The following is an 18468-nucleotide window of genomic DNA, read 5'->3' as shown; positions in this document are numbered from 1 at the left end:
AGGCCAGGAGGCCGGGGAGTCAGCAAAGCTGCCCGGGTGGTCCTATTGGGCCTTGAAGGCTGCCGAGCAGGTCCAGAATGCCTCAGCCCGAGCCTGCGTTTGGAGGGAGGCATTAGAGTGTCGTGTTTGTGGGGCATGGTGATGCCTTAAAGGGGACAGAAAAGGCTGTGGCTGTCAGGGCAGGGTGGGAAATCAAGTCACTTAGATTTTGTATTGAACTTAGAGAGCCCTGGGAGCCCTCTACTTGCCCTGGGGCAGGAATTGTGGAGATGACTGTGTTTAGGCAGTGACCAGGGTGGTGGAAACTAGAGATGAATTATGCACTCTCCTTTCCAGTCTTCAGGGAGAGAGGAGTCAGAGAGGTGGACTCCAGCTGGGAGGGTGGCAGCCACAGAGGCCTGTAGGCAAAATGCAAGGAGATCAGGGGAAGGAGGCCTCTTCCTGGACTCGGGTGTTCAGGGAGACTTCCTGGCAGAAGTGGCAGGTTTGGGTCCATGAGGTCTATTAGGGGAGCCCTGGATGATGTTTGAGCAGGGTAGCTGAGAGATGGCCCAGGAAGTATGCCATGGCCATGGGTGTGTGTAAGTCTGTAGGGGGGACCTGGCACAGCCATGAGCTGGGGAGGAGGTGAAGATACGGTAGGGGGAGGTGGGGAGGGAGAGACTCAGCTGAAAGATATACTCCAAAATGCTTTGTGACCAAACGCACAGAGGGGAGAAGAGGAGGGTAGGTCATGAGTCAGGCTGCAGAGCCCAGAGAAGCCATGTGCAGCTTGAGGGCAGTGTTTCTTTGTGGTGGTCTGGAGGCAGCGCTTGGCTTGCAAGGACCCTCCCCTGGCCAGACAGATGAACAGGTGCACATACACGTCCACACATACAGACACATCAGCACGTAGACCAAAAAAGAGACACACAGGAACACACACGGGCACACACATGCACACACATACAGAGGAGCCCATTACCCCTGCTCTCTCCTTCCCACCCCAACCTGCCTCTTACTCTGTCTCCTTCCCCCACATTCCACTCCCTACTAACAGGGAGGGCAAGAACCTGCCCTGGCTCAAGGGCAGTGAGGGAGAGACAGGAGCGGAAGTCCAGAGTCCCAGAGAGAGGCCTACCTCTCTGCAAAGCAAATGGCAGGGATGGATGGGTAGCCAGGCAGGCACTTGGTGATGCAGAGACACCCAGAGACACTGACCCACCAACACACCGAAACAGAGACACAGAGACCCTGGTCACACCATGGCATAAAGATACTCAGGGATGTGCTGCCACATACACACACACACACACACACACACACACACACACACACACACATGTGCGCTCCCCCCCTCCCCCAGACAGGCACACACTCACAGGCACACAGACATGCACACTCACACACAGACACATGCACAGACAGACACACATACACCCTCCAACAGAAAGGGGTACCCACACAGGGAGTTACTCAGGCACATACACAAAGACACACAGATGCATAGCCAGATCGACACAGGCAGAGCCATTCAGACAAAGAGGCTTTGAGCGAGGCCAGCCCACCCCCAGAACCCAGACATCCCAGCTTTGCAGTCCCCCTAGGAACCCTCTGAAACGCCAGGAGAAATTCCTGGGATATTAGCTAAATTTCAGACACAAACATTCCGGTCTCCCTCTCCAGATGTAACTCTCCTGAAAGCCTGCACAACCCTCCCTCAGCTCGCCATGGCAGCCCCCACTCCCTGACTACTAGGAATGCGGCCTGCTGGCTCAGGAAGGGGCGGCGGTGTGGGGAGCTGAAGGGACCACGCTGGGCAGGGGGCTCAGGGCCACACTGGGGGGGCTTTCTGAACAGTGTGGGGGGTCGCAACAGATGAGGGGATCAGGCAGAGAGGGGGACTTCCTTGCAGCAGGGTGGGGACACCACCCAAAGCTGGGGCTGAGCAGGTTCCAGGGAGAAAACTGAAGCCAGAAACTCTGAGTTAGAGCTCACCTCCACACCAGAAGGCTTGCCTCATCACAGGGGCCCTTGCAAAGGAATGGGCCTTGCTCACCTCCCCATGGGCACATTTCTCAGCTCCAGGAACACGTCAGGTCCTTCTCACCTCAGGGCCTTTGCATACTTGTCCCTCTGCTTGGAGCTCTTTGACTCTGCCTCAGTCTCAGTGTAAATGTCACTTCCTTAAGAAGGTGTTCCCCCACCTACTTAGGCCTCTTCTTATTTCCTCTTGAATCACCTGGTTCTTCTTCATATCCCTTATCTCAGTTTGTAGTTGCTTCCTTATTTGTGTGGTTACTATTTTAGTGTCTTCCTCCCCTGTGGTAGACCAGAAGCTCCCTGAGGACAGACAGGGTGTCTGTTATAGCCGGGACCTAGTACATAGCATGTGCTCAGCAAACATGGGTCCCGTGTCCTGGGCTATACATGCCATTTTACTAAGTCTTCAGCCTCAGTTTCCGTATCTATTTAATGGGACAAAATTGAATTTCTTTCACAAGATTCTTATGAAAATGGGATGATGAAAGCAAAAGGGCTTTGGCAATCATCCTCCTACCCCATGTGATGGCTGTATTTTTCCTTCTTCAGCCCCCCACGAGTATCTGCAGTAACCCCGATTTAGACACAGATAGGGCTCTGTAAACATGTGCCTAGAAGTGCTTGGTTACCTATGAAATATGCTTTCAGAAGTGCTATGAAGTATCCTAACTCTTTGCTGATGCCTGAAATTCCACTGTTCTTATCAGAAATCTGTGTCAACTCAAAACCCATGAGAATAATCAGTCATTTGCTATCAAAGTAAAGAGGGGGCGAGAGGTCTTTCCCTGAGACACAGACATCCTGGAAACCTGGTGTTTTGCATCCATATCAGCCTCACATCCATGTGTCCTAGCACCTGGGACACCAGGGCACCAGCTCTGGGGGACATCCCAGGACAAGCCAAATTTTTAACTCCCTGCCTACCAAGCCACTCCATCTCTTCTTCTGTCCTGGCTTTCTGCAAAGGACAGTAGCCACCAAGTAGCTTTGCCTCCTGCTGAGTGGTGACCGTGGGCAAGGTTATTTGACATCCTTGAGCTCCAGTCTCCCTTTTCCCCGCTGCCCCATGTTTTTCCCTTGACAGTAAAGTGGTTCAGCATATGTGCAGGTCCCTGACAGGGCTCCTGTCACATCGCAGTAACTCAGAAATCGGTGACTGCAGTGACTGGTGGTGATGATGACAATGTCGTCAACGATGAAGTAAGAGGAGCGCCCCAAAAAGATGATGGAATGTGAGTTCATTGCCTGCAGCAGAGGCTGCTGGGCCTGAGCTGTGGGTCTGCCTGCCTCCCACCCAGACAATGCCTGCATTGCAAGAGGCAGCTCGTTATGCAGGAGATATATGTCCTGTCGTAAAGTGTTTAATATTTTAGCTCCTAATTGAGTTACCAGAGACAGACAGCCGTTTATCCTCATCACTCTCCCACCGCTGTCTTTGGCAGACCCACTGGGCCACTCCAGGTGTTTCCTTGCCTCCTGTTCTGAAAATCCGGCATGGCCATACAGGTATCTCCAGGCTGTTTGGTGTGATCAGTGGTGAGTAGTGCCAGCAGGCAGGGACCAGCGCTTGGCACAGGGAGGGTTCACGGCTACCCTCACCTCTCCTGTCTGCCCACCACCTTCCTGTTTATTAAGCACCATGCCAGCCATCAGCTCATCTGATTCTCACAGCAGTCCTGCAAAGCAGGAACTGCTATTATCGATCCCCTGATAGAGGAGGGGACTGATGCTAGGAGAGGCTGTGAATTTCACTCATGCATTCAGCAATCTTTTTTCATAACAGCAGCATTATGGAAGGTACTAGGGGTGCTGAAATGGCCAAGATGCTGCCTCCACCTTCAGGGACCCACAGCCTTGCCCAGATGGAGAGGGACAGTGGCACCACCCTCGGGGTGTCTCTGTCCCCCTTGGTAGTGCTCACTGCTGGCAGAGTGCTACTTCTAAAACAAAAACCAACATCAGGTTCAGAGCTCCTAGAAAGGCTGCCCTCAGTTTAAAACCCCAGAATCTATGCTTTGTATTCAAATTCTTCTCTGAGCTAGTCAACCCCACCCCCTTCCACATTCTTCAGCACAGTGAGTCCATGGAACCTCATGCCTACCACTTACCGCAGACATGTGTGATGACCCTGCTTATTGCCCACCCAAAGGTCATTCCTCCCCCTTCCAACCACCCGTCTTCCCTGCCAACAGAACCTTAACTTTTGGGATGGTGGGTAGATACTCTGGTATCAACCCTCCAGAGCTCCAGTGTAAACCAGTCACAGCCATCCTAATGCACTTTGCCCTGCACTGCCCCAGTCGTCTTCACAACTGGGGCAGGGGTGGGGGTGGGAGCAGCCAATCCATGACAAAGTGAATAAGAACAGGGGATAGTTATGGACTGAATGTCTGTGTCCCCTTCAAATATGTATGTTGAATCCTAACCACCAAGGCCATGGACCTTGGAGGCGGGGCCCTTGGGAAGTGATTAGGTCATGAGTGTAGAGCCCTCATGAACAGGACTAGTACCCTTATAAAAGGGACCCAAGAGAGTCCTCTCCCTTTGTCTGCCATGTGAGGATAAAAGAAGTTGGCAGTCTACAACCAAAAGAGGGCTCTTACCAGAACCCAACCATGCAACTCAGTCTCAGACCTCCAGACTCCAGAACTGTGAGAAATTCTGTAGCTATAAGCCACCCAGGCTATGGTGCTTTGTTAGAGCAGCCTGAACAGACTAAGACAGGGGTATTTGCTGGACAGCTTCAGGACAGAAGGTGGAAGAGATTCCCTTGAGTCTCATCTCCATCTTCTTCCTGCCTTGAACGTGCTTGTGAGCTGGTGAGATGTTTGGTGCTGCAGCAGCCACCTTTTGAACATGGGGCCATACATAAAGGGTAAAACCTCAGTATACCCAGAAAGGCTGAGAAATGTGGGCTGAGTCTGGGTCTCTGCAGGTGTTACTGGGCCTCTGTGTAACCCTGAGACCACACTGCTCTGGAGTTCTTGGGTAAAGACAAACACTCCCTCCTGCGGACACCACTGCTTTCTGGGTCCCACCCACTTGCACTTGCATTCTATGGGCCGCCTGAGCCAGCCTCTTTCACCACCTGCTTGGGATGCCCTTTCTTTTGGTTTTGTTTTTAAAACTGCTTCTCAGTTTTTAAAACCCAACTCGTGCTCCCTTGTCTGAGCTTTTCTGAAGTCTCCTCACCTGGCCCTCGCCGCAGAGCTGGGGCCCCACATCTGAGTACCCAGGATGCTTTGCTCATGATCCTTTGTAGCCTTCACCACATTGATTTGTGCTTATTCATTCTCCTTATCTGTCTGCAGGCCCACTGGGTGGTCCAGCCCAAGGAGGTGCTTGGTCAAGGTTTGAGCAACAAGGGCTTGCTACCATGTCCTTATGTCATTGAATCCTCCCAGCGACCTTGGGAATAATGATTGACTTTCACCTCCATTTGCAGGAAACTGAAGGCAGAGAAGCAGGAATGTCTTAGAATGAGGTCTATCCAGGGAAGCCCTTGGCCATACAGTCCGTGGGTCTGTTCTTGTCCTGGTGCCCTGCCTGGACCACAGCCCCTGTGGGCCGTCTCCCTGTTGTGATGGGTGCTGCCTGCAGTCAGCTGTTCACAGAGTAGTGGGTGGCACAGCCAGGTGCTCAGCCCAGGGCATTGAACAGACCCTGCTTGTCCTGGCACAGCTGCCCAGGAAGGGTCCATGGATCCTCTAGGTAGAAGAGGCTGGGATCCATCAAAAAATAAGACCCAAGGACGGCCTGCTGTGGGGATGGAGTCATGTGGAAAAACACTCAAGTCAGTACAAAACTGTCTTTCTGCAAATGACTCCATCTCAGTGCCAGAAGGCTCAGCTCACCCCACCTCTCACCTCTTCCAACCCGCCCACGGGAATGGAGAAGACCAGGGCCCCAGGGCCTGTTGCATCACTTAGGCCAAAGTAAGTGTTACAGGGACCCACCCCGGAGGTGCGGGGGAGCTGATGCCTCCATCTTCCTCCTCAGCCAGGGCTTCATCTGAACCCCCCAGACTGAGATGGCTTTGGGGGTGGGCCAGAGCCTCCTCTGTGTTCATGCGTCCTGCTGGCCCTGGGATTATGCTCACAGGAAGAAGAGATAAAGGAGGGAAGGAATAACTCCTCACTAGGGTGACAGAGCACAGCAGGGCATGACAGGTCCTGAGAGAGGAGTAAAGAAAGCTGCGTTCTAGTTCTGATCCCAGCACTACACTTCTATTCAGCAGAGTTTTCTTGAGCACAGCCTCTATTCCTGGCACTGTGCTGAGGACCTGGGGGTCTAGAAAAGCCATTCTAGCACTGTGGCTGTGATAGCCTCGCACAGGAGAAGGACAATGCCAGGGACTGGAGTTACGTGTTATAATGAAGGTATGGACAAGGTGCTGTGGGACACTCAGGAGGAAGAAAGTGCTGGGGGCGGTGCTGGCCAAGGGGTTGAGTGAACACACAGGCTGTGAAGGAGCGCATGGAAAGGCCTCTGAGGCTGCAAGATGCTTGGGAAAGGGTAGACAAGTCCATGTGCTGGGAGCCCAAGGTGTATAAAGCAAGTGGCAATGGATGGTGCTAGCAAGGCAGGTGGGGGCAGGCTATGGAAAAGTGGGTTTCACTCTGTAGGGAACAGGAGCCACCGAAGGGCTGAAGAGTACAGTGCCCAGTTTGGGTGTGCTTTTCAGAAAAGCTGTCCTGGACTGCTGGCAGAATGGCTATAACAGAGAGCTCCCAGGAGGCCCTGCAGTGGTTCAGGGGCAAGCGGGAGACAGCCTGGAGCAAGCAGTGGCAATAGTGCTGGGAAGAAGAGGAAGGACAGCTAGTAATGCCCATTGCTGCTGGGACTAGGAGATCACCACAGTGAGGGGGAAACAGAGTTTATTGCTCTCTTAGATTATTAGCTGAAATTCCGATTCTAATGCTATGGCAGAGAAATTCAAAACAACACTGGTGTAGAGAAGATCGAAGACCAGCTAGGCAGTCCTAGGCTGATAGGGTGGCTTCACAAGTGTCAGAAATCCAGATTCCTTTCATCTTGTTGCCCAGCCATCTTTAATACCCAGTCTTGATCATGTGGCCCAGAATGGCTGCTCCAACTCCCATTGTCACGTCTGCATTCCACCTAGTAGGATGAGGGAAAAGAGGGTGGAATCTGAACCCATTCTCTTCAAAGATGACTTCCAATTCTGCTTATATCCCGTTGGCTGAACTTAGGGGCAAGACCATATATAGTTATAAGGGATGCTGGAAACTGTAGGCTGCCATGTGCTCAGCTATTAATTCTTCCATGTGGAACAAGGAGAGAGTGGATCCAGGGAAGAACAACTAGTGATACTGTGGAGGCCCACTGGCTTCTCTGAGATTGATATTTCTTATTTGCAAAATACATTCTGTAAATAGTCATTCTTATCTTCAACCAAATACATGTTAAATATGATTAAATGTCTGCCAACAACTTGCTATTTTCCCATGCAGATCAGGTCCCTCTTTTTGACCTCAGTTTTTCCAACCACTGAAAGAGGTATTGAAAACTATTAACACAGATTCGATGGGGCTAGCTGAGTGGAGTTCAGGGGTCTGCAAAGCCCGTACACTTATGTACTTAATTTGGGGCATACTTTCTTTCTTGGAGAAAGCCGGTGGCTTTCAACAGGTTTATGGGAGAGTCTGTGGTCCTAAAACATTGAGAAATCGAATGAAATTACTCAGGACCCTCCATACCCATATGGTATGATTCCTGTGTACCCCCCTTGTAATGTTCACTTGGAAAGGAGTCCAGAGAAAAGAAAAAGGCAATTGAAGAAACTCCAGGGCAGTTGGAGAGGGTGGCTCCAGCCTCATGGTGACAGTCCCTCACGGGCGTGGGTGGGTCCGCCATCCCCGGCCTTCCTCTCTAGTCCTTGCCTGGCTGGGCAGGGATTTGGCTGGGTACATGCCTGGCACACTTGGCCTAATGTCTCACATGCAGTCCCGAAGCTCCCAGCCAGGAGCCAGTTTGCATTTCAGAGGCACAAGTGAGCCGCTGTGTTTGGCCTGCCAGGTGAAACAAACAGAGCCGCATTAATGAGACAGTCTTCTCTTGGTATCCACTTTCCCTTCTCAGGCGATGGCTCAGACTGGGAGCAAACCTGTCTCTCTCTGGAGCCAGGGATTTGATACTGTCGTGAACGGAGGTTTTCATCCCCCCAGCTAGTCGTCTGCCCTCCATGGCGCCTGCCACCCATGCCAGGCTTGGCATGTGAGCCCCCAGCTGTAGGAGCGGTGGGTGGGCTGGGAAGAGAGGGGCTCAGCAGCTGCCCCACCCCCAACTCAGACTGGGGGGAGGAGAAGAGGCTTCAGGCCCCAGGAGAAGGAGCAAGGCGACAGGCGGAGTTCTGGCTGGGCACAGATGGGTCCTGACGCACAGATGGTATGTACTATGTGGAAACTGCTTGGCAGCCCGTTGGAAACCAGACTCACAAGAGCAGAGTTTGAGTGGTACAGAATAAAGCTAGAAAGAAGGATTTTATCAAAGGGGAATGTGAGATGAGAAAGGCATGTGGCGCTGAAAGGCTTAGACCAGTGCTGAGCATCTCAGAACACGGCCAGGTGAGGAAAAGGACAGTAGAGGGACCACTGATGGACACTCCCTGGGAGATGGGTCAGGAAGCAAGGCCCATTAGGAAAAGAGGAGGAACAGGCTATAGTGGAAGCCCCAGCTTGGGGTTCTGGCAGCTGGCAAGTGGCCCCTTTACCCCAGGAGAGCTAGACCAGCAAGGATGGTCAGGGCGGGGTGGCAGGGTGTGGCCTGCTGCGGCCAGGGAGCAGGAAGCAGGCCTAACATCTTGACAGAGCTGGCTTGCCACCTTCTTAGGTCTGCAGGCCCTCTGGCCTCTTCCCTCTGCCCTGAGCCCTCACTCAGCTCCAGCTGGGGACTGAGTTCTGGCAGCCTTTGGTGGCAGGTGTGGGACCAAGGAGGGTGGCCAAAGGAAAACAAAGGCTGAAGGGAACAGCTATGCTTTCAAAGAGCCATGAGGTCTGGCTGTGAGAGACTCACTTGTCTGTTCTCTGCCCAAGGACTGCAAATCAGGCAAGTCCTCCTGAGCACCACTGGGCTGAGGACAGCCCCGCAGCACCCCATTCACCAAGCAGCCAGGCAGTGCAGGTCCTGGTGGGTGAGGGAGAGATACAATCCCCTTTCCCTGTCTTGAGAAGGTGCTGTCTGCTGGGGTGGAATCCGTATCTACTTGCTGAAGGTCAGGCTCTTGGCCTAGGACAGTCTGCTTGGACACTCATGTCTTAGGTTCCACCCTTATAGCACTGCTGGCAGGGAAGCAGAAACCCTCTTTGAAGGAAACAGAGGTTCAGAGATGCAAAGTAACCTGCTCAGGACCACACTGCCCTGTGGTATGGAGTGAATTGTGAAGAGCAGTTTGTTCTGACTCTGATGTCTGCCTGTTTCCCCTGAGGCAGACCCACGTTCTTGGCTTTGGGAGGGGTGGAATGGAAAGCCATCAGGGGTGGCTTAAAATGAGGGTGGAGCTGGTCACAGGCCCCACAAATGATGTTTGCTAAAGCTCACAACACTCAGTAATTACTTGTTAGAGAAGCAGATGAAAGGCGCCTCACTCAACCCATCGTGTACAAGGCTCCATGCTCTGTGGGGATTCAGGAGGTGAACAGGTCAGTCCCTGTCCTCAGGGAGCTCACCAGTAGGAAATAGATGGCAAATGTAAAACCCAGTCCACAGGCACTGGGTTACCCAAATCGCTGTCCCTTCTGAGCAAGGTAAGAACTAAAACATCTCAGAACCTTAATTTCTTTCTCCACAAAGTACAGAAAGTAATACTGAATTTTTTGCATCATAGTGGAAATTACATAAAGTAATGTGAGCTGAGCACAGGGCTCGACAAGGTAAGAAGGAGCTCAGTTATAATCACAATTATGATTATAAGACCCTTCCAGATAGCTTCACAGTTAAGAGCAGTGAAGTTTAGGAACTAAAAGAGAGAGGCAGGCATAAATGAAGTGCTTCTGGGATTCACAGGGTAGAGGAGGATGGCTGGGTGGGGAAGATGCAGGGAGGCTTCCTGTTTTGTTTTCGTTGCTGTGTTCATTTTTGGAATCATGGTGTTTGAAGCCTTTTCTGTCGTGTTCATGTTGACTCTCCAGGACAAGCATCGGCATCAGTGCCTGTCTGTGGAACGAGTGAATCAACGCATGATGCAAAGCCTCAGGCGTGCTCATCTCCCCTCCTTGTCTCAGCAGCTCTGGCCCAAAGAATTTCTGTCCTTCACTCGGACGGTGGCCAAGCAGCCCCTGCCCCACACAGGCCAGCCCCCAGTTCCTAGAGTGGGGAGTCGCTGCTCCTGAGCTGCTTTCTGGAGAGAGCAGCTCTAGAGCTTCTAACCCGATCTGAGTCAGCTTGGAGGATGGAAACAGGAACAAGAGGAGTCCAGAGGTCTTCTGGAGACACAGGCCAGCCTCCTCACCCCTCTGGGGTGTGGCGAAGCCCTGTGCCCCTGGCCTTGCCGGGGACTAGTTTTGTCCATGGGGCAGTGAAAGCTGGACCAATGAGGTTAGAGTTGGTGGGTTATATGCCTCAGTTTCTCAGTGGGACAGCCCTGAGGTGTGTCCTCCCCAGCCTTAGGCAGAACCATAGACAGAGCCTGTTTGTGAATATGTCCTTCATTTGCTTGTCTTTATCCACTGTCTTGTTTTCCACGTCCCCACAGTGCTCCTGGGCTGGAATCACTGCCCAGATAAACTATGGCACCTAAATCCTCATCTCAGGGTCTGCTTCTGGGGAGCCCAGCTATGGTACAACACGGGGTTGGGTCACTCCTAGGCTGGGTGCCAGGAGGGCCCTGGAGCCGGGATATGTTGTCCCCTCTTGTCTCCGGCATTCCTGGCTCTTCCCTGACTTGACTGCCTAGCCCACATTCCTACAGTATGGGGACGTCAGTACCTTCTACTTGCCATTCTGGGTTATACGGTGACCTTCTGCTCCCAGGACATAGCATCTTCCTTGAAGGGAGGAACAGGCAGTTGGGAAAAATTAAACAGCTTCGGGCTGGCTTCAGGAGCAGCAGCAGGGAGCTCCCTCAAGACTCCTGTAAAATGGGTGTGCTGGCTTTATATTTAGAAGGAACACTGTCAGGGGACAAGCAAAAAGGGGCTGACTCATCAGTTCCTAATGGCACTGACAAGCAGCATCCATGAGTGCCCCCCGCCCCGGGACCTCATCACGGGGGTGATTTGCTTTCTGAGACTTTGACATCAGAGCCTCCATCTCTGCCTCCCTGGAGAGTGTCATGTTCTGGCTTTTCACGGAAAACTGCCCAACTCCATGGCAAAAGCAAGGTAATAAAATATTCAGCTGCGGAGGCTGGAGGCTGGAAGCTATTGTGTCCCCCAGGAGAAGTGGAGTCTTAAATTCAAGACATGCATGAACTGGACAAAGCACATGTCCAAGCAGCAGACGCTCCCAGGCACGTGTAGGAACACAGCTACACATGTACACAAAAGCATATGTTTAAATGCACACAAGTACATGCATTTGTGCCAATCACACACCAATGCAGCACACAGCCTATACCGAGGACACATGCATGCCACGAGGTGAACACATACATGCTCATTGCATGAACCACTGAATCCCCACTCAATACATTTACCCATACATGTTATCTTTTTCCCCACCATTATAATGAAAAGTGACCGTCTTAGTTGGTGTATTTGGGCAGAAGAGACCATCATCCTCCCTGACTTTTGAACAATAGCTGCCTGTCTGGCTGTCCTGAGGAAGCTCACCTCTGTCAGGCAGAAAGCAAATGCTGTGCTGGGGAAATGTGACTCAGAGGTGAGTTACACAACTCCATTCTGCCTGTCTGCTCTGCCCAGGAGAGGGAGGATGAGGAGAGCTTGCAAATGTGAAAGCTGAAAGGACTGCTGTACTTCTGGAAGTTTCCACATGATCATGCTGTGTCCAGCCCAGTGGACACTGAGACTTCCTGAGGGCAGCGTGAAGAGCCGCAGCACCGACACAAACATGGCCGGGTGCTTGATGACAGGAAGTGCCTCCCTCTGAGGGGTGGCTGTGGAGTGTTACCTTCCACTGACCTGCTCCTGCCCATCTGGCCTGCTGCCTAGGGCTCATCACACCTGCAAAGACAGCAGCTTGGCCCCTGGCTTATGAAGTGGGCATAAGTTGACCTGTATCTGCAAAGAGGAGCCTGCCTTCTCATTGTTCTAGAAGCTCTGACCGAGCAGCTCATAATTACATGATTGATGGCAGACCTAAGATTTTTTAAACCACCCCAGTTCATAAACCTGCTGAGGGAATGACATCGTCCCTGTTCCCAGGCATGCTGTACTTTTCCATATATCCTGCAGATATTTTCCATGTCTCATTCTGCAAACATTCACTGAACATCTACCCAGAACTAGGGCCTAGGGTGACAGGGTTGCCCACCCTTGGCAGAGATGGGCCAAGAGACTATTGCCTATTTGCTCTTGGACAAGGTGACTCAGATTCCAGAAGGTTACGAAGTTGGCCAGACAATGAAAGAGTTATATGTGGGAGTGGGTGGGAGGTAGGCAGGGTTGGGGAATAGAGGTGGAGAGGGGAGTAAATTCTGAGCAGAAAAGCAGCATTCACAAAAAAAACACATGGTTTTCTACATAGGTAATGGTAGACCAGGGGCTGGGAAACTATAGTGCACAGACCAAATCAAACTCACTTCCTGCTCCTATAACTAAAGTTTTATTGGCACACAGTCACATCCATGCACTTATGGATTATCTCTGCCTGCATTTGAGCTACAATGGCGGGGTCGAGGAGAAGTCATAGTAGTGTAGTCACAAATGCTTACTATTTGACCCTTTGCAGAAAAAGCATTCGCCAAACCCCTGTTCTAGATCTATCAACTAATTCTAGAACCTATAGCAGAATTCTCGAACCAATCCCAAAATACCTAGAACCCACAGCATAGGTCCAGAATCCAGCATGGTTTTCTAGAACTCCCTGTAAGAGTGACATTTGTGTAGGGATGCAGATGTTTACAGGGGGCTTTTCTATCAATTACCCCATTTAATCCTTCAACAAACCTGTGTGAGGTCAATGGTAATTTTATCCCAATTTTGCAGATGAAAAAATGAAGACAAAGGGACATTAAGGGACTTGCTGAAGACTGCATGGTTGGGAGATAGCCTAGGTCTGGGCAGCCTGATTCTAACATTCTGTGCTCTTTCCACCACATTAACCTACAGATGTTTCTCTGTCACACATTCCACTGAAGAGCTGCCCTCCCTGACAGTCAATTTCCCTCCTTTCCTTCCTAACATCCTGCTGCCACCAAGGAAGCCCTTTGTCCATTGTGCTGCCTTAGTGGGAGAGAGGGTTCAGAGGAGAATCAAATTTCCTTTCCGCATCTGTTTGCTGGCACCCGGTGCACCCTGGGAGGCTAACACAAAGTGACAGATGAGCTTCGATTGGCTGGAATGTGTGGAGAACCACTGGACCAGGTAATCCCAACCCACCTCCTCAGAAGGCCATCCAGGAGGGAGCCTGGGGTGGCAGTGTCACGTTGGCTGAGGGGGTGCCAAGAGAGGGCCTTTGTAGGACCCAGCTGTGTTCCCCCAGGAGGAGTGGACACTTTGGACAACCCATTCAGAGTACCAGGACTGCTCATTTATTTTCACAGGAGCTGCTCGTAATGGAATTACATTCCATTTCTTAGATACAAGGGCTTAAGATGTGGCTGTGTTATATCAGGGGAATTCTGAAGGCACGCCCCCTGCCACACACACATGTGCGTACACACGTGCACACACACACACCCACACACACACACACATGCACACTTCCTGCAGCTCCATGCTGCTGCTGACTGGAGCTCTGCATGCTGTGGGTTACACATTTAGCTCGATAAAATATAATATACGACAGGATCATATTTAACAAGGAAAATAGGGCCTGAATGGACAGAGGAGCAGTGTGGCTGGGTTGCCATGGAAACCCCTGGTTCGGAATTTCCTGACTCCTAGGAGATTACATTTTCAACCTTAATGCTGTATTAACATAAGCTTTGGCGCTTAATGTCTCTGTTTTTCACCTCCCCTCTCTCCCTTACTTACAGGCAAAAGAAAGCATCGGAAATGAGCCAGGGAAGAGGAAAGAGGCTTCACTTCATGAAAGCCTGAACAGAATCCAGTCCAAACCGGCCACCACACCCGGATGAGGTGCTCTGCAGTGCTCAAAGTGATTCGCATCCGTTATCTCCCAGGACCTGCAGTCAGGCCTGCACAGCAGACTCGTGTGAGGTTGCCAAGCCCCGAGTGAGCTACCCCTCAAATGCCTCTTGTGCTCATTCCTTCTTCTCCATTCCCTGCCACTGCCCTTTTCATCTCTTTCAGGGAGATTGGAACCCTGTCCCCAGCCCTTGCCCTCCTGTCCCTTCTTGCTACCTGAGTGATCTTTCTGCACCACAAATTTGTTCAACCTACAGTTGACTTCACAGCCTCCAATGGACCCACCTCTGCATTCGAGGATTGATGCCTCTCTTTACAAGCTTCTTTCCAGTAGTTTCCACCCTATCCCCCATCTTCCAGCCCCGTGGAGGCGATGATGTGCTTTCTGAATGTACCAAACACTGTCAGGATCCATGTCTGTACTCCTGCTATGAACTCAGCCTGGACCCCTGGCCTCTCTTGCTGGCTGACTCCTATCCTTCCTTTAAAACCCAGTTCAGCATCACCCACTTTGGGGGCCCCTGCCCATCTAGCTGCCAGTGTTTCCACTGTGCTCTTCCTGAAAGCTGTTGTCTTCCTTAGCGTCTGATGATCCGGCTTGGTCCTTGGCGCCCCTACCTCCTCTACTGCATTGGGACCTTTTCAAGACCAGCGCCATGCTTCCTTACCACCATATCCCCCCACCCTGCATGGTTCTGGCACCTGCTAGGTGCTCAGTTGGTGTTGGTGAAATTGAGTTTACAGGTAAGGAAGGATAAAGGGACTCAGAGAGGTCAGTGACTGGCCAAGTACCAGGTATCTGGTAAGAAGCCCAGTAAGTAACTCTCTCCTGTCACCATGTCTCCCTGCATCTCTGCTTGCTCTGGGGTCTCAGCACCACCCACAGCCCACAAACTGCCTCCCTATTTCCAGCATTCCACATGTCTTTTTCTTCCAAAACCTTCCTTCCTTCTCCATGTCTCCTCCAGCAGCTGCTCAACAGCCTTGGACCAGTAGGGCCATTGGACAGCCTCGATCTGGAAGATTGGGGCTCAGGGAGAACCAGGTTCCAAACCATGGAAAACTCCATGTTTCTTCCTTCCCATGAGACATTTTTCTAAATAAACAAGGTTCTCAAAGTTGCAATAAATAACCACTCATCCAGGCAAGCTCATGCTTAGGTGTTTTACACTAAGAATCGAGGGAGCCATAGTGAAGACCAGAATTTTCACCCCCACAACCAGGGCAGGTGCCAACTCCCCCACCGCAAAATTATGTCCACCTGGAAGCTCAGAATGGGACATTACATGGAATTATATCTTTGTAGATGTAATCAGTGTTAGGATGTTGAGATGAGCTCATCCTGGGCTGTAAATCCAAGGGCAGGTGTCCTTACAAGAGAGAAAGGAGACAATGCACAGAGGCACAGGAGAGAAAGCCGCGGGAGGATCCCCGTGAGGACAGGCAGAGGGTGGAGCGATGGGTCTTCAAGCCAAGGAACACCAAGAAGTTCTGACAGCGATGGGCAGCCAGGAGACAGGCCTGGGGCAGATTCTCTCAGAGCCTCCAGAAGGAACCAATCCTCCTGACCTGCTGATTTCAGACTTCTGGTCTCTAGAGTTCTGAGAGAACAAATTTCTCTTGCTTTAAGCCACCCAATTTGTGGTCATGTGTTACTTAGGCACCCTAGGAAATGACTCCAACCAGGCAGTGTGAAGCCCCCGCAGGGTCACAGGGAGCAGGAGGCTGGGGACACCTCGCCCCTCCCCATCATGTGTGGGCACCCCACTCAGCATCTCACCCCAGAACCTCTAAGCTTCTCTCAGTCTCTTGCTACCCTCCGGCTGCTGCCAGCCCACCCATCCCCCTCTCCTTGGTGTCTCCATCCCAGGCCACACACAGCCTCCGTTTGTTCCATGCCCTGCAGCCTGAGCTGCACCACGTCCCTCTGCTCGGTAGTCCTTCCATTTCTGTTACGTATGATGACCAGCCAACTCTCTCAGCACATTTAAGCTTTCCAAAGATGATCTAATGATGGCTAACTATTCTTACCCCTGATGGGTGAAGATTTCACTCCAGGCCAGCTCACAGGCAGTAGCCCCGGGTCCCACTCACCTTGGAAGATGAGCTTGTCCACTGTGGCCAGTGAGGCAGGTCACATGTTCCAGCATGGGGAGGGAGACTCTGAGCAGGCAGGACAGATGGCCAGAGGCAACCCCAGGTTGGTGACACCTTCACCATGGAGACGAAACTTTCTGCAGAATTGAATAATATGCAGTAGGAAGGGGAAAGGGAAAAGGGAAGAAGCACTCTTTTAAAGGTAAGAAGGAAAGTGTCAATAACTGAAGCTTTTGAAAAGTCAAAATTGCAGCCCACTTGCCATCCTTTCCAGAGGACAGCTGTCTTTAATGAGCTGCTCAGAAGTGCACATTGCTCTGGGTCAGTGTGACAGCTATTGGTGGCGGATGGAGTAGATTAAGAGAGGGTGGGCAGGAGAGGTGGGCTGCCAGGGGTATTGGCAGAGGGTATGGGACAATGGCTCTGGTGCGTTGGGCTGCTTTTACTATAATCCCACTCCCTGAATGCTTCCTGCATGCAGCACTATGCTAAAGACATTGTCCAGACATCCTGTCATTCACTCTCCCCCTGGTCCTGGGGGTGGGTGTCAGTGTAGAGCTTGTACGGATCAGGGAATGCAGGTGTGAATGTCCGAAGTCACAGACAAGTAGGTGATGGAGTCAGGATTTGAGGTCAGGTCCGAGGGAGCTAAAGACACATCCGAGTGTGCCACGCTTCTGATGTGGAGCCTGGGATATTGTGGGGACAAGTGGTGATATTTGAATATGGAATCCAGCAGATAGTTTGTTATCAGTGTTAAATTTTCTGATTTTGATAACTATTCTATGGAAATGTAGGAGAAGTTCTTATTCTTAAGAAATACACACTGATGTATTTAAGAGTAATAGAGACCAACTTACTCTCAAATAGTTAAAGAAGAAAAACAGAATGACAAAGTGAATAGGACAAAATGAAGCCACTGGAGAACCTGAGGGAGGGGATCAGAGAGTAAGCAGGGGATCCTTGACTATCCTCACACTCTTTGCATTTGAAAGAATATTAAAATTAAAATTGTAAAGACAATTCTACAGCCCTAGCTCTTTTTATTTTTTAAAGCAGCTTTATTGAGGTATAATTTCCATACATAAACTGCACATTTTCTAAGTGTATGCTTTGATAAGTTTTGACATATGTATATACCCAGAAAGTCATCACACCATCAAGAAAGTGAACATACCCATCACACCCAAAATTCTCCTCCTGCTCCTTTGTAACTATTCCCTATCACCCCCTTCCCACCCCCACCCCCAGTCCCAGGAAACTGCCTTCTGTTGCTATAGATTAATTTGCATTTCCTAGAATTTTATATAAATGGTATCATATAGTATGTACTCTTTTTTTTTGGTCTGGCTTCTTTCACTTGCATAAGTATTTTGATTTTTCTCCATGTTACAGTATGTATCAGTAGCTAATTGCTTTTGTGGCTGAGTAGTATTCCATCGAATGGACATACCACTGTTTAGTCATTCCTCTGCCGATGGATATTTGGGCTGTTTTCAGTTTTTGATGATTATGAATAAAGCTGATATGAAGATTTGTGTGCAGGTCTTTGTATGGACATATGCTTTCATTTCAACAGAACAGCTAGATCATACAGTAGTGTGTGTTAAGTTTCTAAGAAGCTGCCCAACTGTGTTCCAAATTGGCTGTACCAACGGCGGTGTATGAGGATTCCAGGTTCTCTACACCCTCACCTGAGTATTGCCTGACTTGATACTGTCAGCATTTTTTATCAGAGCCATTCTAGTGGACTCATTGTGGTTGCATTTGCATTTTCCTAATGACTAGCAGTATTGATGCTAACAACATGCCATGCCCTCTCCTACTTTTCTGGGAGGACTGTGCCCCTCTAGGTAAAGAGGTACACATAGTGAGCCTGGGAAACTCGGTGACTGCCACCCTGCAGCCCATGTGAAAGTCAAATTCCCAACAGATAGTATGAAAGTGGATGGGCCCAGGGTGAAGACTGGAGCCCCAGTGTGAGAGCCCAGCACACCCAGACCCAGATATCAGCCCAGTGTCTCCACCCTTCAGCGGGGAATCCATCAGCTCAGCAGCCAAACCTGGGACTTTTCACAGGTAATCAGTAAGCAGAATGTATTAGGTCCTAACTCTCAGA

At 50.8% G+C, this 18468-nt stretch overlaps 1 long non-coding RNA gene across 4 annotated transcripts in view; it reads left to right on the top strand.

Annotated features, from left to right (window-relative positions):
• Positions 1-17868, top strand: part of LOC118933894 (uncharacterized) — a 206392-nt gene extending 188524 nt beyond the window's left edge. Inside the window, exons 5-6 of one of the 4 annotated variants that reach the window (XR_008998952.1) lie at positions 13272-13526; positions 14141-17868. This is a non-coding gene — a long non-coding RNA (uncharacterized LOC118933894). Of the gene's footprint in view, positions 1-10268; positions 10933-13271; positions 13527-14140 lie in introns of those variants that run through there. The other 3 variants (XR_008998954.1, XR_008998955.1, XR_008998956.1) reach the window with 3 other exon arrangements.
• Positions 17869-18468: the final 600 nt, after the last annotated feature.

This window comes from Manis pentadactyla, chromosome 8 (assembly GCF_030020395.1).
Source record: "Manis pentadactyla isolate mManPen7 chromosome 8, mManPen7.hap1, whole genome shotgun sequence".
Classification (NCBI taxonomy): domain Eukaryota; kingdom Metazoa; phylum Chordata; class Mammalia; order Pholidota; family Manidae; genus Manis; species Manis pentadactyla.
The sequence above is the reverse complement of the archived record's forward strand: the minus strand, read 5'-3'. Positions and strand labels throughout refer to the sequence as shown.